This window comes from Misgurnus anguillicaudatus, chromosome 17 (assembly GCF_027580225.2).
Source record: "Misgurnus anguillicaudatus chromosome 17, ASM2758022v2, whole genome shotgun sequence".
Lineage (NCBI taxonomy): Eukaryota > Metazoa > Chordata > Actinopteri > Cypriniformes > Cobitidae > Misgurnus > Misgurnus anguillicaudatus.
In genome coordinates this window covers 25,823,878-25,849,035 of record NC_073353.2, presented here as the reverse complement: position 1 = coordinate 25,849,035, position 25,158 = coordinate 25,823,878, and the positions used below count along the sequence as shown (strand labels likewise).

At 39.3% G+C, this 25,158-nt stretch overlaps 1 long non-coding RNA gene across 1 annotated transcript; it reads right to left on the bottom strand.

Annotated features, from left to right (window-relative positions):
* Positions 1 to 745: 745 nt before the first annotated feature.
* LOC129451838 (uncharacterized) lies at positions 746 to 25,158 on the bottom strand. Its single transcript, XR_008646902.2, has 3 exons — positions 23,506 to 25,158; positions 20,213 to 20,525; positions 746 to 1,228 (listed from the first exon to the last, which is right to left on the bottom strand). It is a non-coding gene; the product is annotated as an uncharacterized lncRNA (long non-coding RNA).

Below are 25,158 nucleotides of genomic sequence, written 5' to 3'. Positions count from 1 at the left end.
AGAGTCCAATGCTTTCGAATCACCATGTTTCCATCACCATGATTTTATGTGCATTTTGAAGTATCGCATCAAAAACGAGCGATGGAAACACCAAATTTCGATTGAAAATCTTTTGATTCGCAAAAAAAGTTGTTACGCTTGCTTGAGGTGGTTTTTGATTTATGCAAAAAGAGTAAATGCGAAAAATGGGAGATGGAAACGCATTTGCCGAATTAATTCTGACGTAGCGAGCAATAAACCACGGGACTGAACATCTAGCTGTTTCCACTGGATTTGTCTTTACCATATGGGGCTCGACGTCGTCGCATTATCCTTGCTGCTAGTGCCTTCATAAAAAGTCTGCATTTCTTCTTCTGTGCACAGCATTCAGTTTGGCAATTACAAGCTGCACGGCAAATACATTAATAATTTGCCCCATCATGCCCTACATGCACTCCTGTCTCCATTTTTCACGAGTACATTGTTTTGTTTACTGTTGTGTGTACAGTTACTAGGTTACCAATACCACCACCATTCGCTCAAAACAACTTGACGGAAACCTAATTTCGCATTTCTTTGTTTTTCTTTTTTTTGCGAATTTTGAAAAGATTCACTGCACGTTTGGATGGAAACCCAGCTACTGTCGCTGTATTTTGATGTCATCTGGATGTCTGTCTGCGCAGTGCTGTATGAAGTCAAAACCGTTGCCATGGTTTTTCAAAATATTTATTGCGAGAGAACAAAATTATGATTTAGTCCCAAAATATTGGTTAAAGAGAATGCCGCCATTTTGCAACAGTTTTATTGACATTTAAAAAATGATGCTAAAGCTTTGCACAAATCTTTAATTTAAATCAGGTTATTGAAAATCGGGGACCAAAAAGTAATTTGAACCTGCAACAAATCTGAAAGTGTCAACTCAATACAATCAAATAAAGTGTTAGCTGCCTACTATACTACAGTGGCAAGCAGTGAACACACATACTGATAAAATGTATACCTTAAATGCACTGCAAGTTGCTTTGGATAAATGCATGTAAATGTTATGTGGGATATGTAAACATTTGAAATAAATGAGAGGTGGGACAGAGAGAATAGAGGCAGCTTTGTCATCTATGGCATGGGCATCTATGGCTACTTGCATAGAGGATGTGTGGTCCAGCGCCCCTGTGACTTCTTCCCTTAATCCCTGTGGTCACCAACTATTGGCTGAGGGTACCACTTCAATTTAACCTTAGACAAAGACGTCCTAGAAAAAGACAAAACACATAGGTAATATTTCGCAAAAGAAAATATTAATGTTGGGCAAATTTGAAATCTATACTTGTAGTAGAAGGTGTCACTGGGCATTGGAGTTCAGATAATTAAAAGAACCAATTCAGCAAGACTGACCCGGTCAGCATACTCATATTACTTATCTACGATTTTTAATATTTTCAAGTGGGCCACCTAAAACATAACTGCCCCAAACGTTGTTGAAAGTAAGTAACAAGGTATACTTGGGTGTCAAAATCAATTTGAACCAAATAAAAGTATCACGGCTAATCCTGGACGCAAGAACTAAAGTGCGTTCACAGGGTTGTGTTTTTAAAGCAACCTGATACTTCTAAGCTGCGGAGAAATACAGTGAAAACACACAAGGTATTCACTTATGTCCCTACAAATACCCCATGTATACTTTAACCAAGTCCAGTCTACTTAATAAAATCCATTGGTTTATCCATAAAAAAGGGAGTTTAAAATATGTCTGCTACAGAAAACATTTTGTTTTTTAAAAAACGGAACGTTCACAGTTTCACTTTTAAGCCACGCAGATGTCTGGAGTTTCCTGGACCCGTCTTCAATATGTCTTTTTGTTCCCGTCAAATCACCCTGAATTCACCGCTGTTGATGATAATAATAGTGTTGGGTATCCATTGATTTACTGTGGCCCCTTATTGTGAGCTAACACCAGAAGACACTCATCTCTCCCTTTAATTAGGACCTGGACCGGTTTCCTTTCTGATGTAGTTACTCTGTGGACACAGACAGCTATCCACCAGCTCATGCCTTTGTTAGCGCCCTTGGCTTTGGCCTTACAAAAGACAGGTTTTAACAACTTATTTGGAAAGCAACTCAAACATCTCAAAGGCGCTTTACAGAGCGATTCCTCATTATCCACTTTGTAAAGTCATGAAAAAAATAAACAATTTTCTTTCTTCTGTTAATCTCCAGGCGAGAATATATGAAGTGCTGTTTATAGCTGCTGCTTACTGATACTGAAAAACTGAAGCAAAACAGATACAATGATTGGCAAAAGAACGTGCCAAAAAGAAATGATACACAAATTACGAAGTACAAAAACACGCCTAAAAGAATAAGCAGAGCTATCTACCGAAAAGAAAAAGCGCATGGCCGGCGCGCGGTGTCTTCGTGAGTTCCCACTCATTTTTTTCTTTATCCACAGGAGTCTAATTACCTAAGCACTGCTGCCCGCTTTCAATCAGAGTTAGCGAAAATGACACACTTCTTTGTTCCTTTCTCATATCACACATGATACACTGTCATTCTTTCTGCCATCGAGCCTGGAGTCGAATCTTTCCCAGGCTGCCATCTGTCTCTGGCGTGGCCCACTCTGCTGTGAGAGACGGCGCAGAGGGGCTACCATAATTCTCCCCTGTCATGGTGGCTGCACATATTTCATGCTTGCTCCTGGGTTTCTTTATGCCAACTATTAGCAGCTTTGAGGACTTTGGGTCAGCTTAATAATCATTTAAAGGTTTGTTAGGCACTGACCCTGCAAAACGGCCCCCCAGATTGAAAAGTTATTCACCATGTCCTTCATCAAGTGAATCTTCACAGCGCCTTTGTTCTCGAAACAGAATAGATCACCAGCAAGCTTTTTAAAAATGCTATTTTGAGATTTTTTCAAAGGAAATTTTAACGGTAACAGTTTACGATGAGGTTGTGTTTGTTAACATTAGTTAATGAACCAGCGAACATAAATTAATAATCAACAGTACATTTACGGCATTTAATTACAGCATTAAAGGATTACTCCATTTTCTTGAAAAAAATCCAGATATTTGCTGGCCACCATGTCATCCAGGATGTTGATGTCTTTCTTTGTTCAATCGAGAAGAAATTGTGTTTTTTTGAGGAAAGATTTCTGGATTTTTCTCATTTTGATGGACTTTAATGGACCCCAACACTTAACAGTTTTAATGGAGTTTCAAATTGCAGTTTCAAAGGACTCTAAACGATCCCAAATGAGGCATAAGGGTCTTATCTAGCGAAAAGATTGTCATTTTTGGCTAGAAAAATAAAAAATATGCACTTTTAAACCACAACTTATCGTCTTCCTCCGGTCCTGTGGCGCACCGGCGCGACCTCACGTAATGCGTCGTGACATCAAGAGGTCACGGATGACGTATCGAAACCAGTGTTTACAAGTGTTGAGAAAGAGGACCATTCCGACTTTGTTGTATGTTGAATGATACTTATTAATGTCTTTGTGTCAGTTTATTGTTTAAAATGGTACGCAAATGTGCGTTTCATATATGTAACACGTGACCTTTTGACGTCATTACGCAATTACGAGAGGTCACGCGGGCTCGTCACACGAACGGAGGAAGACAGGGAGTTGTGGTTTGGAAGTGCGTATTTTTTATTTTTCTTGCCAAAAATGACAATCGTTTCGCTAGATAAGACCCTTATGCCTCGTTTGGGATCGTTTGGAGTCCTTTGAAACTCAGTTGAAACTGCATTAAAACTTTTAAGTATTGGGGTCCATTAAAGTCCATTAAAATGAGAAAAATCCTGGAATGTTGTCTTCAAAAAACATAATTTCTTCTAGACTAAACAAAGAAAGACATCAACATGTTGGATGACATGGTGGTGAGTAAATTATCTGCATTTTTTTTAAGAAAATGGACTAATCCTTTAAATTATTTGGATTATTACTACTGCGTAGTATTTCGGTAAGCAATGTTAAAGTGGAGCTTTGACAAAGGTTTGTTTCAGGCATGGCCCGTTGTCTCTTCAGAGCAAATTTTGCTGACACACGTCGGGGTCCCTGATTCAAATTGTAGGTAAACATAAAAAATATGAGGTTGTTACATTATTAACATTTCAAATTTTGTCAACATTAGCTAATGCACAATTATGGCATAAACCAACACTTACAAAAGATTAGTAAATGTTGAAAAACTAGTTTACATTTACGCATTTTGCAGATGCTTTTATCTAAAGTGCATTTAATCTATACATTTATCAGTATGTAACTTAAAATAAGCATAATTAAATACACAATTACTAAATTGATAAAAGTACTAAATACTAGTACAAAAGTACTAAATTAAATATACATTTACGCCAAGTTATAATCAATTCTTCCTCATATAAACAATTATTCTTTCTAGTCAGTAAATGATTTCATAATTCAGTCATTTTAATGCTAAGTCAATATGAGTGGCTGTTTGACAGGTGATTGACAGCCCTTCACTGTTTGCCTGGTACAGATCAGGGCAGATTAGCGTTTACACATGTGTTTTCAATCTCCAAATGTTGTTTAAGTGATCCGTTTACACTTCTATTTACCGCTGTCCACCTGTGCCTGGATCACCAGAGACTGATCTTGATATCAATGTGGATGAAAAACCAACTGCAATGAATGAACTATGATCAAGGTTGAAAAACGACTCACCCAGTGGGGATCTATACAGCAGTGAGAGATGTGAATATTTCCTAAACATTACAGGTTAAAAGACATTCTTATCTTACCATCTGAATCCGGATTACAAATTTGACAATCAGTGGGTTCTGAGAAATGACTACCGGTGTGTAGTCCATATCTGACTCTGTTTGTGTGCCTGTGAGTGGGTGAAAGTCATGGTCTTATGATTTCCTATCATAACTCATATTTAATGCAAGGAAGGGTGAGAGTTCAGCCCTCATCCTAATTACATGGACCTCCTGACCTTTAGCATGTTGCCTATCACTCTTGGACATTGCATCATCTTCCCCAGCTGTCCTCTAGTTTTAAATTTGGCTGGTCGGACGCTCTTCTCACAATAATGGGAAAGACGAGGAAGCTTGATCATAAAACCAATCAAGGAAACCACACTGGGGATCGTAAATCACAGATTTTTTGGGGGACACTTGAAGGTCTGGGAAGTGCACATTTCCCCATTATACTTCACAGGAAGTCCAACATTCTCACCATGAACCCAGGTCATATCAGGTCATGACCTTGGGAAGGCTATTGTACATATAAAACCATGGCAACCGTGGCATAAACACAACAACCTGAACCCCATCCAAGTGTTACATATAGGTCAAGTGGTTTAGATGTAAAAGTTACATAGAAACACAAAAGTTAAAAGAAAATAAAGAGCCCAACTGAATGGATAGACCTTTTAAGTATTCGAACAAACTGGATTTTTAACTTATGTAAACCAATGCTGTAATACTTTTATATCTACTCTGCCAAAAAAATATATATCTGTAGCTGTCACTGCGTTGAAACCTTTTCAAAACGTACTCCTTTGTACACTCAGCATTGGGTCAACAAGGGACGAGCCCAGTCGTTGTGTTAAATGAACCCAGATTTTTTTATATTTGACCCAACAATAAATTAAAACAACCCAGCATAGCTTAAATTACAACCCAAGGGGCTGGGCTCGTCCTGTTTTGACCCACTGTTGGGTTGAAAATAACCAAGCATTTTTAGAGTGTACATAAATAATTTTTAAAAGTATCCCAAAGGATCATACTGGTAGCAAAGAGTGCATATTAGTACATCAAAGGTACATATTGGTACCAAATGTATACATATCTCTACCTAAGTGGCACGTTTTTAAAGGGTACTGCCCGGTTGCGGCCAGTGACTTCTTTTTTTGAGGGCGCTCGATGCGAAGTTCGTCACAACATGTATGTTACCCGTCATGTGTGTGGTTCGTTATTTCAAAAAATGTGTTCTGCCCGTCGAGAGATCCTATGTGCATCACGTGACTTGTCCAAATAAGTGCCTGCTGCAGACACGTCTAAAGGGTCCATGATAAAAGAGACGCTCGCGTTTGCCAGATACTCGCATAATCTCATGCGTAATCAAAGTTTACTGTTAAGCTGTCTTGCTTGTACTTTTTGAACGTGAGCGTCTCTTTTATCACAAACAGTTTTGACGCATATGCAGCAGGCACCCACCCTGACAAAACACGTGACGCACATGGTTCACATGATGTAACAAACACATATTTTGAATACACAAGCAACACACAGGACATTACGAACACTTATTTTGAATTTCCACCCCTCAGATGAGCAGTCACGAGCCGCCACTAGGTGTACTGGCCCAGCTAGGGACCATTTTTCACTGTACAACCAGTACACAAATACTTTTTGAAATGTCAAATCACATTAATAAACTGAACACACTTTCATCAAGTTTTACTCTTGAAACAATCCAATAAAATCAAGAGAGCAGGATACTAAAAACATTGCACAACCAGATTGACAGGCAAGCTGCTGGAGATCTGTATAAGTGACACAACAAAAGCAACAGTAGGGTTGACAGGACTCAGTATCCCACTTCATATCCAGCCTAAGATGCCTCATGTCCTTGACTCTCGCCACCTCTCGTATTTTGGCAGCTGGGCTCGGTGCCATTGTAGTAGCAGGCTGAGAGTGGTAAACATGTCACAACACTGGCTTCAAGAAACAGGGAGTTTTGGCTTTTTATTTAGAGCTCATGAACATGATCGCAGCAGGCTGATTTGAATGAGGGGGCGGTAATCCAGAGAGCAGGCCAGGCTGTGCTATGATATTATGCCATTTATCCAAAGAGACATACAGTACAGTAATGGCTGAGACTGAACAACCTAGGGCTGTGTGCCTGACTCGAAAGCACAACGATGATGTGGTTCTCTAAATTTCTCTCAGTTTACCATGTCTTGGACTGAACCAGCAATAGTTTAGAAGTTTAAATATAACAGTAGATCTAATGTTTGTAACCAAATTCAAAGGCCACATTGACTTCCATCCTGATCGGTTTTAAAAATATCTTCCTTCGTGTTAATCAAAACAAAGAAATTCATACAGGTTTGTAAGAACACACGAGTAAATGATAGAATTTTCATTTTTGGGTGAACTATCCCATTAAAGGTGCAGTGTGTAAATTTTAGCAGCATCTAGTGGTGAGGTTGTGAATTGCAAACAATGGCTCAGTTCACTGCTCACCCCTCGTTTTTGAAACGCATAGAGAAGCTACGGGAGTCGCCACCGGACAAACATGTCATTTTCGGAGACAACTTAATAAAAAAGGTTTGTCCGTTAAGGGCTTCTGTAGAAACATGGCGGCACAAAATGGCGACTTCCATGTAAGGGGACCCTCGGTGTATGTAGATAAAAACATCTCATTCTAAAGTAATAAAAACATAACGGTTCATAATGAAAGGTCTTTATACACCCCTGAAAATATAGTTTTGTATATTATTTTGCATTTCTGTCAAGAGATCCTTCTAAAAATGACACACTGCACCTTTAAAGAGTTTTCATTTAGCCTAGCGTGACCAAACATAGTATTTTGTGTACAGTTTGTTACCCATATTTCCTTTTCTTTTCATTCTCTTTAAATTTAAAATTTTTCTTTCAATGTACGACAGCATTTTTTTTTTACGAGTTCTGTTCCAATTTAAGTGGCTAACAGCCATGGAGGGCATGCCAAATGTGCCTAGAAATAACACTGGGCCTCCCTACTGTCTTTGAGATTGCCCACCTAGGTGCCTGGCACACACCATGGCGCAACTAAAACCCTGGCGGATTATACTCATGTGGCATATTTCATAATGCAACGCCGACTTCCAACTTTCCTTCTTCATCTATACCCTCATCGTCCCAGACGACTGCCGTCGGGCGCGCGCAAATAATTGCTCAGGCTGCCTCTACGTCCCATCTCACCCGTTCCAGACGGGTACATCCGAAACATGAGTCATAAATAACACTGACACAAAGCGTTACTACATAAACATTTTGTGAATGGCGGGCCCTGCGCGCCACACACCTCCTCCACTCTTCTGTTCCCCTGTAATCAGAGCAGTGAGGTAATGAATGTGGAAGATAACCCCTCCATTGGGCGAAAGGGGAGATAAAGTCGAAAGTGATTAAGGGGAGGCGGGGGGTGAGGAGGAGGGTGGATAGAGACACTGCTATGGGGTCCTGACAAAAGGTGCAGGTGTAGCAGTACATCCTGGACAGAAGCTGGTCTGACAGGTGACCACAAAAACTAGCAGAACAAGCAGGTAATTACTCCACCAAGGTAATTTACTGGACTAAAGTGCCACTTTTGCTGCCCTGTCGGTGTGACTGTGTGCAATTATGTGCAGAGGACTAACAATGGAACATGTGTGTCATTCACAAGGTGGGTTGAACCCCGACCTGAGACCACCAAAGACACATGAACCACAATGACAATGGACATAAGGATCGACAGTGATAACAAATGCTAACAGGAATGGTAAGTGACCCCTTGTTGTACATTGTAATATGTTATTTTTAAGTCTATGTAGACAACCGCTTTAAAATGAGAACAAGGCTATTATTTGCTAAAGATGTGCATGGGATTAATAAGGAGAGATGTAAAACATGTGTAAACAAAACATTTATGTGTGAAATTACAAAATGATGTAAAGTGCATATGAATACACGACCATTACTGATGTACATATATTAAATAAATATATTTTTTAATTTCACAAGCATAATAATATTATCTTATTGAAACACTAGTGTTTTATTCCAAATCATAATATAAATTTAGATTATTATTATATATAAATTAAACATATAAGTATATATATATATATAATTTCTATCTTTATTTTTAAACAATGAAATAACACACTAAAAAGGCTTTTGATCGCTGCCACTTTGCACGCGTTCTTCATTTTCCAATTTCCTGCCCTCTGCATATTTACTTTTAATAGCAATCAGGACACAATCAAGATCTATTCTGTAAAAACCCACATTAATTTCTATTTGATGTAAATGATTCAAATAGTATATTTAAAATCATTTCCGACGGCACAGCGAGCACAAATGATAAAAGCTTGTGTGAAATAACGCACCTCCCTGCCCATACAATCATTTCAGCAATAATGTAATATTGAGATATAAAAGGCCCTAATAAATGAGCTGGAGTTGTCTGCTACCTGATGCAGTCTCTACCCCGTGCGCTAAGACATTATTATGCCCAGACAAATGAGCGCGTGTGTGTGCCGCATGCGTGCGCACGGGTGTGTTTGTGTGGACGGAGGCCTTAAGAGCTCACTCAGAATTCACATCCATCTAGACGAGCGGCGGGCTGATAATAAACGCCCCTCAGCCTGATGATGGCTTAATTACCAGTGTAAAGAAAGTGTTTAATCTCTGACCCGTTTCATGTTCTCTCCACTTTCTTTCTCCGGGAGCGCGTGTGTGCGTGTAAAAGACTCTGCTGCGTCCCACTCGTGGAGAGACCCCTGCCGTCTGCCAGGGGCCTGTAGGGTGCAATTAGGACCCACTAAATGAAGTTGACTATACGGTTTCATTTTTCGTTTTTCTCTTTCTCCACCCCCTCCTCCTCTTCAGCTTGCGTAATTAACATGGAAAACCGTGCGCCGTGCCAGAGACAAAACTCTACAAACAGAATCTCCTAAACGCAGCTGCCGTACAAGAAAAAAAATCGTGTTTTGCATTTCCGCATACGTAACCGGTGTGTTACATGGCCATTTTTGGGAATGCATTTATCTATCAATGCACCTCCCTGGTTCACTTTTAGCGTGATATATGACACAACGCTAACAAGCCGGCCGGCCCAGTCAACAGACGTCTGAAGGCACCAAGGACCACTAAATCCCTGCGTCTCAGCTACACAAACAAAGTCAATCCACCTGAGACAGCAGGGGACAGGATGCTCGGCTACTTATAGCAACCTGAGAGCCGCAAACAAGAATGGCAGGAAAGCTGCTCGGGTCCCGGGTGCTTTGAAGTGCCCAAGCGCTAAACTAGTCTGATGGGACAGGCCAGCATCTTTGAAGGCAGGTTATCCTCAACAGCCGCGTGTCCTGTTGTGAACGAATTGTTTCCTCTTTCAATTTGTCTTGATTTTTTTTGTTGAAATTGACACTTGGCAATTGTTCTACTGGGTGAGGCCGGGTCCCGCTAAATGTGAGGGTCTACCGGTGACTGTGCCGTGTTTTCTAGCAGGGGTGTCAGGTGCTGGTTTTGAAGTGGTGAGTTAGTGCAGGTGACACTCTTAAGGAATCTCCTGTGGGGCGACCTCCAACTAACTGGCCATTTCCTTTATCCGCCGGGTCGTGACCTTTTCTGCGTCTGCCAAGTGAAGCCATTAGTCACGGGAGTGAGGTCATACTACAGGAACCCCATAGATCACGAGTATATCAGCGAGGCAATGAGATGTCCGCATTAATCTTTTGGATCTCTGCGGTTTTAAATGTTGGCCTTTTGACTCGCAGTTCATAAAAGTGTACAGGAACTTTCTCTGGAGGATATGATTTGTGAATTTTTAGACAGTGAATGCGATTACAGACTGTGGGAGTTCGTGAAATGTGTGACAATGTAATAAAAGCTCCTCCATTAGATGTGACAGCACAGGTGGATAAAACAGCAAAGTTACCCCTTGGGCATGTTTTTATGTTAGAATTCAGATTTAGTGTACTGTGAATAAGAACGGCACATAACGGCAACTTTTTCTTTTGCTGTTGATAAAATTCGTTGCAAAGCATCAACTGTGTAATCTGGGGGTGAGAAACAGGAACGTTTAAAGGCTTGAAAGATATTTCTCAAATCCAAAACTTATTTGATACACTACACCCATGTTAAATCCCATGTTATAAAGACAGCGCCTTCTTCACTGAACTTAAACTTTCCGAAGCATAAACCATGCTGTGCGATTACCAATATGATGTGCCACCCTCAATGGTAGATATGATCACAATCCTTTCTTTAGCAGTTGAAAAGATTTGTACAGTGTCTCGCCTGCGTATCTTATTACCCACTTGACTTCTGATATAAATCATATTTGTTTCATTACCATGGCCAATGAAATCAAGGCTCAAACCATCACTGTGATTAATGACAGCGACGCCCTTTTCCTGTGGGTGCAGAGAGGGCAACCTCATCCAACCAGCCCATCCCTACTTTCCTTTTCCAAATAAACACCACAATGTCGACCGCCGAAGCGCATTTAGGTTTGACCCGAGGGCTGCAAGATATTCTTAGCACACGGATCGCGCTCCAAGCACACGTTGAAAGCGCTCCTTTGCCAAAGAGGGAAGAGTGCCGGGCTGCACGTTGGCCTAACCCGAGCAGGAAATTCCACAGATCTCCCTAGCCTCTGAACACAATACTGCTCAAAACACATGAGATGAAGGCAGAGACAGGGAGAAGGCCAGAAACTTGTTCACTCTCTGTATCCCTCTTTCAACCTCTAATCAGTCTTCTCGAATAGAGGACGAATATACTGTACATTATGTAACTGAGACAGGAAAAGAAAGCCAAAACACACAGAAACAAAGTGTAAAGAACAATTGCGCTTTGATGCACTTTTCGGCGAGGCGTTCTGTGGTATGAGCCGACCGGCTGAGTCAGCACCGATATGGGTCGGCCGCTGATAAGCGCATCTGATGGGATTTAATAAAACAAAGATATCCGTCCATGACTATAACCTTTTCCCTTAAAAGCTTGCTCGCGATGGGATGTGCTCACCTTTAACCGTGAACAATTACGAATGTAGTAGATGTCCTGTTGTAAGTGGCAGAAAATTTGTAAAATCAATAAATTAATCTGAGAGCCCTGTGCGGTGATGACAGTCTCACATCAGGACACAAGGCTGAATAGGATTAATGGGTCGCTGTTCCTCACCACTCGTATGCATCAAATTAATGTGAATTTGGGTGTCCATTAACCAGCTTCATGACGCTGGCGAACCCTCTTTCTGCGTATTGACTTAAACGCACAGCGTGTTACAGTACTGTGAAAAGAGAATGGACGGCCAAGCTAAATGAACAGAGAAGCCTCTGTATACCGCGCCTTCATCAAAGAGTTACTGCTGTGCTCAAGTCAATACCAAAAGCCGCAGACTTTTTGCGAGGGGTCTACCACACTTTTAGGGAGCAATCGAATGTAATACGTACAATTACTTGTGCCTCCTGAATGGAGTGCTTCAGCAGGCCAGTATTTCCTTCCCCACCCCCTTTTGATCCTCCTCAATTTTATGTCCACAGACAGCGAGCGGTTGATCAATAGGCCTCCTCGTCATTCACAAAGTCAAAAGTGAGTATAAATCCAATGACAACTTGCAGTGTTAGAAAGATCTATAAAAGGAAATGTGTTATCTGAATGGTAGAACTTGGACGACTAGGGTCAAGATATGAAATTATTTGTAAAACATTAACTACTGCCTGGGGAGGAGTCAGTACCATGTGGTCTAGAGCCAGACATCTAAACCAAAAAAATAAATAAAAAAATTATAACCTAGTAAACAACATGAGATTTTAGATTTTAACTTTGGAAGTACATAAAATATAAACACAAACAAACAAATGGGCACACGCATACTCTTGTATTATTTATATTTGAGCTATTAGCAGAAAAACTGTCATGAACACTGTAAAAAATTAGCTGTAATTATGCAGCTGGTTGCCAGTAACTTACTGTAGAAGATAAAGACTGAAAATGTTTCATGTTCATTTAACTTTGAACAAACTGTTACCAGTAAATAACATAAATGTAGTTGCCAGTAATACCCAGTAATACTGTAATTTCTACAGATTTTTTTTACAGTGAAGGTTACTGTTAAGTAAAAATACATTTAAAACGTTACTGGGTGATTCTCGCGAAATTACACTTATGAGGTGTCATGAAACATTTTGATAAAAAAAGTAAATGCAAAGTAAGAGTATTAAAATAAGAAGCATACAGTTACAAACATCTCTACACATACTATTTTGCACATGATTTTAAATGACATACAAACCAATTTTGTTGTTTTTTCCACATTTAAGGGAAAATTTTTCATTACCGGAACGTGTCCATGACTGGATTTGAGTTCTTTGACATGGAAATATTTATAATAAAAAAATCTAAAAAATCAAAAGCTTCAGTGCATGTTATACTATAAACATTTACAGTAAAGAAACATGTGGTATTTGGTGATCATTGGTAAATGTAGAGACAATAATAAGTTATATAAATGTGTCCAAGACCAATTTCCTCATCCTCCGCAACAATTTTCCATCATTGTTTAAGCCCTCTAGGAACTAACATTTAAAAAAAAAATTGTTGGAAGTGACATAATTAACTGTGATGGCTACCAGGTAAGCAGTTCAACTTTTTAGTTCTCATTACCGAAACATGAGTTTGTAAATGCATATATTTAATGTAATATCATGTTGCGGTAATGATAATTTTTTATAATGATAACCTAAAAAATGTAAATAATTTTATGGGAAATATGTTTTAAATCCTGTAAAAATAATTGTTATAAAAAGTTTAGACCTTAATCTAATAAAAAGAGATTAAAAAAAATTGGCTTCAAGGGCTTTTTAAAAATTCTGATGCTGGACACGGATTTTGTTTTAACCTATTGTTGGGTCTAATATGGACAAACACAACTTGTAATTTTCTAGATTAAAATTTATATTTTTTTGTATATTTAATTTAATACCCCTTACAAAAATTAACCATGGTTACTTTAGTAAAACCATGGTTACTACCAAAAAACATGGTTACTACACTTTTACCACAATAAGCATGGTTACTTTTTGTAAGGGAGTGCATGATAACAGAACAGTTTTATTAAATCGGTCTATAAACACATGTAAATCTGGTGTAATTCTGCCCCCAAACCCCTGCCAAATTAGCCAGGATTGGGGCTCCTGATTGAGTTAAAACCATCAACCACAATTCACTTTAGTATGCTGTACACATAACGTTTAAAATCTTCCATCCATTCTCCAAACCCGCTTATCCTGTGCTGGGTCACCGAAGGACTGGAGCCTTAAAATAATGCTACTAAATTATTTGTAAAATATTTTATCTGCAAAATTGCAACTACTTGAGTAGTTCAGGTAGAAGTGATGATAGATCTGAGAGATTTCAGCTCACACTGCTAAATCATAAATGTCCTGGAGATGCCAGTGATGTTAGTAACAATTTACTGCTAAATGTGGTGCCCACTGCACATTTATTTTCAGCAAGCACCATCAAATAAAACCTGTTAACTTAACTTTGATCGTATTACTTTATGTGCAGTTTCTAAATTACAAGGGATACAAACTAAGCATCATTAACACAAACTAAAACTAAACTATAAAGCAAAAATTTCAACCCTGGGTGCCATCAATGCCTGATATAAACCAACAATTCATCTACTGTAAGTAGAATGTTGGTTTGCTCTCAAGAAAGGAACAATCAAGAAAAAAAACAAGTGAGAAAGATTAGAGCAGATAGTCACACCCAGACAGATATAATGACACTACATAGCGTCCTACAAACCAGCAGGAAGAAATCCCATGCAAGAACATCCTTTGCTAAATGACACAAAGAGTTTGAAGATGTTTAATGACCAGAGAGGATGTCTGAGACATGTGTAGGGGCTTTCTTCAGTCAGTAGACTTGAAAGAACTCCGAGCACTGTGAGCCACCTGCTTTGCATCGGCCCAATCAAAAGCATTAGCAAGGCATTGTGGGTCTGAAGACTGAGCCTATTGTGTTCTGCCTTTCATGGTATTGTTACGCTTGAGGAAGACAGGAGAGACATCTGCGCCATTTAAGGAGAGGAAGTAATCAGCTTTCCAGTTCCCCACAGGTTCATGTCAGGTGCAGTGTTGAGATGTTTACAGCGAGAAGGCAACCGAAAAAAACACTTTTGATCCATTTATTCACATTGCAGTCAATGCAGATCTATCAAGCTACATGCACATAGCTCAGCTTTCCTTTCGGGCCAGCAACGTCCTTAAAAATCTTGGGCTTGCGTATCCTTTCTCCCTTACCCTTTCTCCAGAAGCAGGGTAAATCTGATGACGTGTCATCGGGCAACTTCTGACAGGTTTCGAGGATTTTCATTTACATATAATTACACTTTAATAGAAGAATGACGAGTGCGGGAACTGTTAAGTGGCAGACAGCACACAGGCTGTACGGGACCCCCTAAGATACAAGATGACAAGAAGCAGTACTGCCTCCATCTCCCGCTAATTAAATGAATCAATTAAGAGACTATTGTTGCAACTGTGTAACTGATGTTCTATAGTGGCAATAACAGTCCCACTGGGAGCCCCTTCACTGCATTAAAACACTGTCCTCTACAACTCCATTTGATATCATTAGAAACACTTATTTGCGTCTCGCTGTCATGGCACGGGAAGCTGCGAATTATGGAGATGCGGGTGACCGCTACAGGGCCCAGTGTGTGATGGGATAGGTTTGCTTCCCTGGCCTCCGAGGACGACTCGCACCGTAAACTCAAAGTTCCTTAAAGTTCCCCGATGAAACCGGATCCCGCTATCAGCACAGCTGCCGATTAGTCGCTAGGTAAGGGTCACTTATTTGCATACCCTCCCCGCTACGCGACTCCGCTTTATGCGGATCAATTATCATATTAAATTTACCCTCCTCAGTTAAACTGATTAAGTTCCAAATTGTTTCCAATGGCTGTCATTAATCCTTAACACAGCCTAAGTGGTTTTGTTGCAGATTTGATTGGGCTTGTGTATCAGGGGCCAAATTAATGGCATAATAATGCTGAACCCTGTTAAATTTCCAGTGTCGGGATGCGATATTAACGCGCGCGTTCCAAGTACCATTTAGTTAATGCACAATTCCAAACTCTCGGGATGATAATTGGGGTCTGAAGCAATGGCAGATGCGCGAGGTGACATCCATTTATACAAAATGGGGACCAATTTTCTTCTGAATAGCATGGAACTCGACAAAACAAGTCACAAAGTCATTCAACCTAGATGTTATTTTGGAATAATTCGCTGCAATGATTCGCTCTTTCAAAGGGAGGTTTATTGGAAGCAATTATTTCGGTTTTCCACCACACAAAACTCAAAAATTTCAACACTTCGTACCCACAATCCACAAACTTCATTTCTGCAAAGAGGTCAAGGACATCGCTGAACTGCCACTAGCACACATACTCAGCAAATCGTATGGCTCTGTGTCTCTCGAAAGCCTTTGAAAGCCTAAACTGTTTATCTAAACGGCAGATCCTGGCAGGACATGAGTGGACTGCTCTGTCATGGCGTCTGGCCTGGCTGAACTCATGTAGCCAACGGCAACATAGTAACACTGTCTCAGATCACTGGATGACTGGAGACTGTTGTCACAGTCTTGTGAAAGTGAAACCTGACAACGGGAGTCATATCACTACACAAGCACTGCAGGGCTGCTGACCACAGCAACTACTGCAAAGTAGTAATTTAGCACACATTTTTTTTTCTGAACCCAAAGCGAATCGCGATACAGTTATCACAGGTACAAACCCCTGGAGCAAACTGCTGCCAAGTGAATAACTGGAGACGCTGCACATAAATATCCTGCATGCAGATATAGAATATAGGGGTATACGGTGCCAAACAGGATGTTTATTATGCAAAATAATAGTAATAGAGCCGAATATACATTATACTGTGAAAGAGAGACAAATCACAGATGATATCTCTTTAAAATGTCAATTATTTCTCAATATCAATGATATTAAATGAAGAGCAAATGGACACTTTCGTTTGAGTCTCCTACGTTTCAGATCGTCTCCTGAGATAAAGACCAAGAACTCTCACAAATGTCTCCATCACAGATTCAGATGACACCAAAACAATGTCACAAATTGAGCACAAATCTGCAAAGTCTGCATTTAAAGTCAATATTATTATCTAATCATATTTACCCAAATCCTTTATTAAGCTATACATTTAAATTAATTTTACAGCTTCATACTCTTAATGCATTTTTACAATTGTCTCATTTGTTTTTCCCCTAAGCAATTTAGGAGAAACATCTAAGACTGCTGATATATATATATATATATAAAAAAATCCCTGAGTTCCATCAAATCCCTGAGCTATGAATAAGCAACCTCTAAGCAAACTTTTTTCTATTAGATAAAATGGAGTATATATAAAGATTATACATATACTCTTTAAAGGGACACCACTTTTTTTTGAAAATATGATCATTTTCCAGCTTCCCTAGAGTTTAATATTTGATTTTTACAATTTTGGAATCAATTCAGCTGATCTCCGGGTCTGGCGGTACCACTTTTAGCATAGCTTAGCATAATCCATTCAATCTGATTAGACCATTAGCATCGCGCTTAAAAATAACAAAAAAGTCCTGATATTTTTCCTGTTTAAAACTTTACTTTTCTGTAGTTACATTGTGTACCAAGACCGACGGAAAATTCAAATTTGCGATTCTCTAGGCAGATGTGGCTAGGAACTACACTCCCATTCTGCCGTAATAATCAAAGACTTTACTGATGTAACATGGCTACAGCAGGCGCAGTGATATTATGCAGTGCCTGAAAATAGTCCTCTGCTATTGAAAGTAACCAAGGGGACTATTTTTTGGCATTGTGTAATATCACCATATCGGCCCCCTTGGTTACTTTCAATAGCATACAGAAGAGTCAAGTTTTAAATAGGAAAACTATCGAAACTCTTTGGTTATTTTTTAGCGTGATGCTAACGGTCTAATCAGATTCAATGGATTATGCTAAACTATGCTAAAAATGGTACCGCCAGATCCGGAGATCAGCTGAATGGATTCCAAAACTGTAAAAATCAAATGTTTAACTCTAGGGGAGCTGAAAAATGAGCATATTTTAAAAAAAGTGGAATGTCCCATTTAAAAGAGCCAAAAAGCGACAGACCCACTGTTAGGTAGTAATTTAGCTTATGCTGGGTTGTTTAAACCCACAATGATGGATTGTTTTAACCTATTGTCTGGTCAAATTATTAACTTAATGACTGGGTTTGTCCGTTTTGAACCCAACGCTGGGTTGAAAATAACCCAGCATTTTTAGAGTATACAGTATATATTCTTTATATATTATTTTATGTCCACATAAATAAGAAAAGATATGATTCTTTTGCACATAATGCTCTATCGTTCATCTCTTTCATACTGTGCCCACACAAACACACATCACTTGCTCTTTGCACCTTATGAATTCTAATTAAGCTGCTCTGCCGCATCTATGGGATTTGATCCCCAGCTGTGTAGCTTGGCTTTGGATATTACCTTGACGTCCTTCACAAAGTGCTCAGTAGAAGCACTTTCGCTCTCTCTCTTTCTCTCTCGCTCTCACTACACCCCTCTTTATCTTTCTGTGCATTCTAGTGCCCACTTGTCAGATGGCGAAGCTAACCTCTGTTTCTGCACTTGCCAACTCGCGCCATCCAGTGTCAGAGAATCAAATGAACCATTTCCATTGCACTGATGCCCCCATGACAGACAGGCCGAAGAGGCAAAGAACATCGGCTCAGACGGCTCAACGGCTGACAGCAAGGTCAGGACAGTAAGGGCTCAGCCTGGAACGGCGAGCATTTGGCTAGGCTAGCAGCCTCAAAGGTGCCTACGATTTACCTGCACAATGGAAGAATGCCAGACAAAAACATTGGCACAAAGACATGCAGCAGGTTATATTACAGTAAGACTTGATACAGTATATACTTTACCAGAGTTAAAGGAATAGTTCACCCAAAAATTTTAATTCTGTCATCATTTGCTTACTCTCATGTTGTTACAAACCTGTATTTTTTAAGTTCTAATTAACACAAAGAAAAAAAATTGAGAAATATTTGTAACCAAAATGATCATGAGCCCCTTTGGTTACAAACATTCCTGAAAATATTTGTGTTCATCAGAACAAAGAAATTAATACTGGTTTGTAACAACATGAGAGTGAGTTAATGATGACAGAATTTTCATTTTTGGGTGAACTATCCCTTCAATGCAGATCATTTGGATTCACTGACATCTTTGTGAAATCAATGATTAGACATTTGGTTCACTTTCAAAATATTTTGCATCTAGACTGTCTTTTTAAAACAAGAAGAATTAAGGGTATATGTGGTGTATGTCTTTGGTCATTGTGGCGGTATAACACAAGCCCTGAGATATGAGGCCATGAGCAAGGCAGGGACTGTTCATGTAATAAGCATACTACAATGTATAATAACTGCTTAACAGCTACTTAAATAACTCCTTACAGTGGCGTAGTGAGGCCCTGTAAACACACAGTACATTTACTATAGCATGTTAAAAGTGGTGTGAGCAAAAATGCAAATGAGTTGATCTTTACACTAAATGGCAGTGCCGTGGTTGGATAGTGCAGATTAAGGGGCGGAATTATCCCCTTCTGACATCACAAGGGGAGCCAAATTTCAATTACCTATTTTTTCACATGCTTGCAGTGAATGGTTCCCCAAAACTAAGTTACTAGGTTGTTCTCTTTAGCATTTTCTAGATTAATAAAAGCAATGTGGACCAAATTATAGCACTAAAACATGAAAAAAGTCTTTTCATAATATGTCCCCTTTAAATATAGTGTAAAATAGTGTGAAAAATTATGCATTTTGCAGACACTTTAAAGCAAATCCAAAACAGTGCATTAAATACGCTTGTTGTAAAATGATCATGTCATTTGTAAGTCGTTTTGGATAAAAGTATCTGCTAAATTAATAAATGTAAATGTGATAACATTTTTTTATTAATATGTGTATTACCTGTGGATCGAAACCATGATATTTGCATTGCTAATGCACTGCTCTACCCATTGAGCTACAAGAACACAGTTATTTAATGTTTAAAAATTAAGCAAGTTTCATTATATGCTATTGTGAAAACCTGTGAAAACCTAGCTGAAGTTATTTTTTGTGATTTAGTGTTTTCGTCATCTTACATAAAAACATTCTGTGAAAATATAACCTTGATATCTTTAATATTGACTGAGTGAAGCCATGTCAAAGATTGAAATCAACGAGTGAAATGAGTTTTGAATGTTTCTAAACTCAAAATTATATTCATGGGCAGGGTCAAAATTGGTAAATAGTAAATAGAGTAATAATACTGATGGGTGAAGCACAAAAAATGACCTGCAAATTGATCCACAGATTTTCCCCCACGTTAAAATATTTCTAAGGTGGATATATTGAGGTAGAAGCAGCTTCTGTGCACAGTTTCTTACCCTGGCATTTATTGTGAAGGTTGCACAAAGCGGTCCAAAGCTGCATGGGTGTGGATCAATGCAGTGCCCTGTGCAGGAGAGCTTTGGCTTACTGCCCAATCAACGTCTTCCTGCTAACCCCTTCTTCCCCAAACACAGTCAGATTCCCATCAGCCCCTGCTACAGACATGTGTATCTGACACCACCCCATCATCTGCTCGGCTGTGTGAGTTTCTCCACAAGCTGTTTGTGATTGGGCCGCAATCTGGAAGGCATGATGTGGCGAAGGAGACTAAAACACGATGCTTCAGTGTTGATGGATCAATTACCATCACTAAATAGATAAAAATAAAGCAGAAAGGACATTTACTCTAATTCCTCTATAGCAGACACTTCTATCCAAAACAACTTACATATGGTATGAGAGAGCATTTTATCTAAGCCAACAACAAGCATATTTTACAAAGCTATGTTTACAAAAGAGTAAAATGAAATAAAATGCAATGGTTTTTCAGAAAACTAAAGAAAGTCAAATTCAAAGCATGCCCTTGCAGTCAGATTTTCTGTTTTGGACACTCAATTTTTTATGAGATATTTAAATACTTAATGGGGTGGTTTTCCAGACAGGGTTTAGATTAATAGTTATATTAGGACATTTAAGTGTTTTTTTTTTACAAACATATCGCACAAAAAACATTACAGGTGTGCATCTTGAGACAAAACAATGGAACTGATATATGTTAAGATGCGTCAGATGTTTTTAAATTAAGGCAGCTCAAACATGCATTTTAGTCTGGGACTAGGATAAGCCATGTCCAGGAATCCGCCCCAATACTTTAAGACGACTTTAGTTTTTTTAATGTAAGAGACTTTTTTGAATAAAATAATAAAAAGTATTGTTTTGAGACAAATATCAAATTTAAAAAACTTTGTTGAGCTGTATTTATCACATACAAGTATAAAAAATACAGAAATACTTTACGTACAATTGTACAGATCAGAGAGATACAGTCTTTTTGTATCTGCTCACTAGCTTTTAGCTTTCAATAATATTTATTATTTGGAGATATACACTCACCTAAAGGATTATTAGGAACACCATACTGATACTGTCTTTGACCCCCTTTCGCCTACAGAACTGCCTTAATTTTACATGGCATTGATTCTACAAGTTGCTGAAAGCATTCTTTAGAAATGTTGGCCTATATTGATAGGATAGCATCTTGCAGTTGATGGAGATTTGTGGGATGCACATCCAGGGGATGAAGATCCCGTTCCACCACATCCCAAAGATGCTCTATTGGGTTGAGATCTGGTGACGGTGGGGGCCATTTTAGTACAGTGAACTCATTGGCATGTTCAAGAAACCAATTTAAAATGATTCGAGCTTTGTGACATGATGCATTATCCTGCTGGAAGTAGCCATCAGAGGATGAGTACATGGTGGTCATAAAGGAATAGACATGGTCAGAAACAATGCTCAGGTAGGCCATGGCATTTAAACAATGCTCAATTGGCACTAAGGGTTTTAAAGTGTGCCAAGAAAACATCCCCCATACCATTACACCACCACCACCAGCCTGCACAGTGGTAACAAGGCATGATGGATCCATGTTCTCATTCTGTTTATGCCAAATTCTGACTCTACCATCTGAATGTCTCAACAAAAATCGAGACTCATCAGACCAGGCAACATTTTTCCAGTCTTCAACTTTCAAATTTTGGTGAGCTTGTGCAAATTGTAGCCTCTTTTTCCTATTTGTAGTGGAGATGAGTGGTACCCGGTGGGGCCGTCTGCTGTTGTAGCCCATCCGCCTCAAGGTTGTGCGTGTTGTGGCTTCACAAATGCTTTGCTGCATGCCTCGATTGTAAGGAGTGGTTACTTCAGTCAAAGTTGCTCTTCTATCAGCTTGAATCAGTCGGCCCATTCTCCTCTGACCTCTAGCATCAACAAGGCATTTTCGCCCACAGGACTGCCGCATACTGGATGTTTTTCCCTTTTCATTCTTTGTAAACCCTAGAAATGGTTGTGTGTGAAAAGCCCAGTAACTGAGCAGATTGTGAAATACTCAGACCGGCCCGTCTGGCACCAACAACTATGCCACGCTCAAAAATTGCTTAAATCACTTTTCTTTCCCCTTCTGACATTCAGTTTGAAGTTCAGGAAATTATCTAGACCAGGACCACACCCCTAAATGCATTGCAGCAACTGCCATTGGTTGATTAGATAATTGCATTAATGAGAAATTAAACAGGTGTTCCATATAATCCTTAAGGTAAGTGTATTTATTACTTAGGGGCTGTTTATACCTGGTATTAAGATACGGATTACAAGTGGACGAGAAACACATTTACACCTGATATTTTAATCTGTTCCTTCTGTCCACTTTCGACCACTTCTGTCATGATTACTGAGGGGTCGTTTGTGGGCGAGTCCGTCTGCTTTCATTTAAACGCAAGTGGGAGAAATGACAGCTTTTAATTGACGCAAACTAATATTATGTCAGAATCCGCTGCTTGTGTTGTTAGTAAACATGCTGCACAGAGTTTTGAACATGTATATGTAAGAGCTGTCTTTGATATTTCAGAGCAATTGATGAAATAAGCTCGCAAACTGGCAAAATGAAACAAAAATGAAGGCTTTAGCGTTATCAATGTCAGCATAAATATATAAGTCATGTCCTATGTTAAAACAATGTGCTGAAATGTGTTTTCGGCTACCTCTGAATGTGGTCAAAAGTGGATGAGCTCAAAACATTTTACAGCCCGTTTACAATTGTCTTTAGCGTCGTCTACTTGTGATACAATCGAGCAAAACTCATCTTAATAACAGGTGGAAAGAGCCCCTTAGTCTCCAGACCACCCCTCCTCAACATTCAGGAGCCTGAGGCAAAAAGTGACCAAAAAAATCCTGTTAATAGTACGGTCCTGCATTTCTATTTATGCCATTGGAAAATAAAGCCATCGTGGGTTTGGCATTCTTAGCCAAAGTAAGAAAGACGATCCCTCAAGAGAAGCCTCAAAAGCTTTGAGATGTATTATAGGTTAATTCTTTTCAAAACAATGCCTCTGGGCCAGAGCCCAGTAAGTCGGGCACAGGCTCTCTTAAGATTTTATTGCTGTGACATAAATCTTTTAATCCCTTCAGAGTGCAGCGGGTCTGCCAAGGGGGGCTGGGGCAAGCTCGGAGACGAGGCCGCACCGCAGCGCACCAGTCATGCATCAGGTAACTTCTGCCGTAGAAGCTACTTCTGAAGGACTCTGAAGTGAAAAGAGCAAAAGGGTTTGGCCGGCGAGGGGATGTGGCGGCTTACCTGAATGCATATTTATGAGGTCTCATACAGCCGGTCACGGCGGGGAAAAGAGAACCGACAGGAATGGGGTTCATAGTTGCTCAATCACCTTTACCTCCATTGCCACAGCTCAACTTAACTACCATGCGAATACCCACAAGTGCACCTCTCGCCTTTTCATTCTCGTCTGTATTTTTCCATGTCTCAGTTAGCCTGAAATCAGACGGGAAAACCAATCAAAGCAAGAGACATAAACACATGCAAAATAAAGGGGTTATAAAGTGACCACTCTGTTCATGGCACGCTATCTATTCTCTCTCCAAAATAAATCTCCTAGTATCCGAGCGCCATGTTATCTCAGATGCTATCTAGGGTCTTTGAAGAACAGACATTGAGAGACAGACTGAGATGGTTTTAATCTGCTGGGTTCTTTTACTTATTTCATGGATGTCCTGCCTTGGGAAGCCCTGGCATTAGAAGAAGAATTGTGATTTACTATAAAGGATGACCGAAAGACTTATATTAGCCTAATCTTGCCAGACCTGATTACGGTTCAGAACACGGCCTGGCTTTGACCTGCCAGGAGTTTATCTGTACAATTTTACCGAGAGAGCCCCTGGTACAGATCACCCTCCAAGCATTCATCCCAGCCCGTTGAGAAATCATCAGATAGATACTGATAGACATTTGAATGTGGACTACTTTTCTTTGAGATCCTCAAGGTTATCTGAGATGTCCTTCAAAATATGTCAACCAGGTGGTGGGAAGTGATTATTTTTCCTCGGATATGCTACACTCTAAAAAATAAAGATGCAGCAAAAGCCATTTTTGGTACTAAATAACATTTCAGTCAAAAGTTCTTTGAAGAGCAACAGAAAGGTTCTGCGGATGTTAAAGGTTCTTTATGGAACCATACAGCCTGACAAAGAACCTTTATTTTTGGGAGTGTAAGTGCATACTGGATCAGGTATTGACAGTCCAAAGAGGTACAATTTTGTCTCCTTCACCCACTTCTTCAAGGTTTTCTTTAATCTCTCTCTGATAGAAAGAAGATCTTTGATGTGTCGATGCCCCTCCTTAATTCACTCAATATTTGATCTAGGCCTCACGCGGCTAAATCTAGCTGAAGTGCTTTCATATGTTCACTGCTTTGGAAACATCATCGCATCTGTATTGATTCAAAAGACTCACAGCTTCACATATATTACATAATGTCACATAGACAAGAAGGCCATAAACTTAATAGCCATTGGCTAGATAAATAGTTATGCAATATTTAATGACGATTGATACAGCTGAACAAAGTCGTGGCTGAAATTTCATACAGCTGCATTGTAACACGCGACCTCTCTGGTATAAGGATGTTTATGAGTAAATTTGCTACAGTACAGTATGTTTCATGCTTATTGACTATAAAGATAAGGTAAAATATTACACAAGCATATATTGGATTTCTGGCATCTCTATGATACCTGTATAAAACACATGCTTCATATTTATTGTCTATAAAGCTAGACTGTAGATAAAGATATTTTATTTTTAGAGTTGGGAATCAAAACTATGTTCTTATTAATTGATTATATTTTTACTAATTAAAATAAATGTGACCCGAGCTGGGAAAATGAGTCGGAATGAGCAAATTTTTAAAAATTATTTGAGATTTTGAGATTCTCC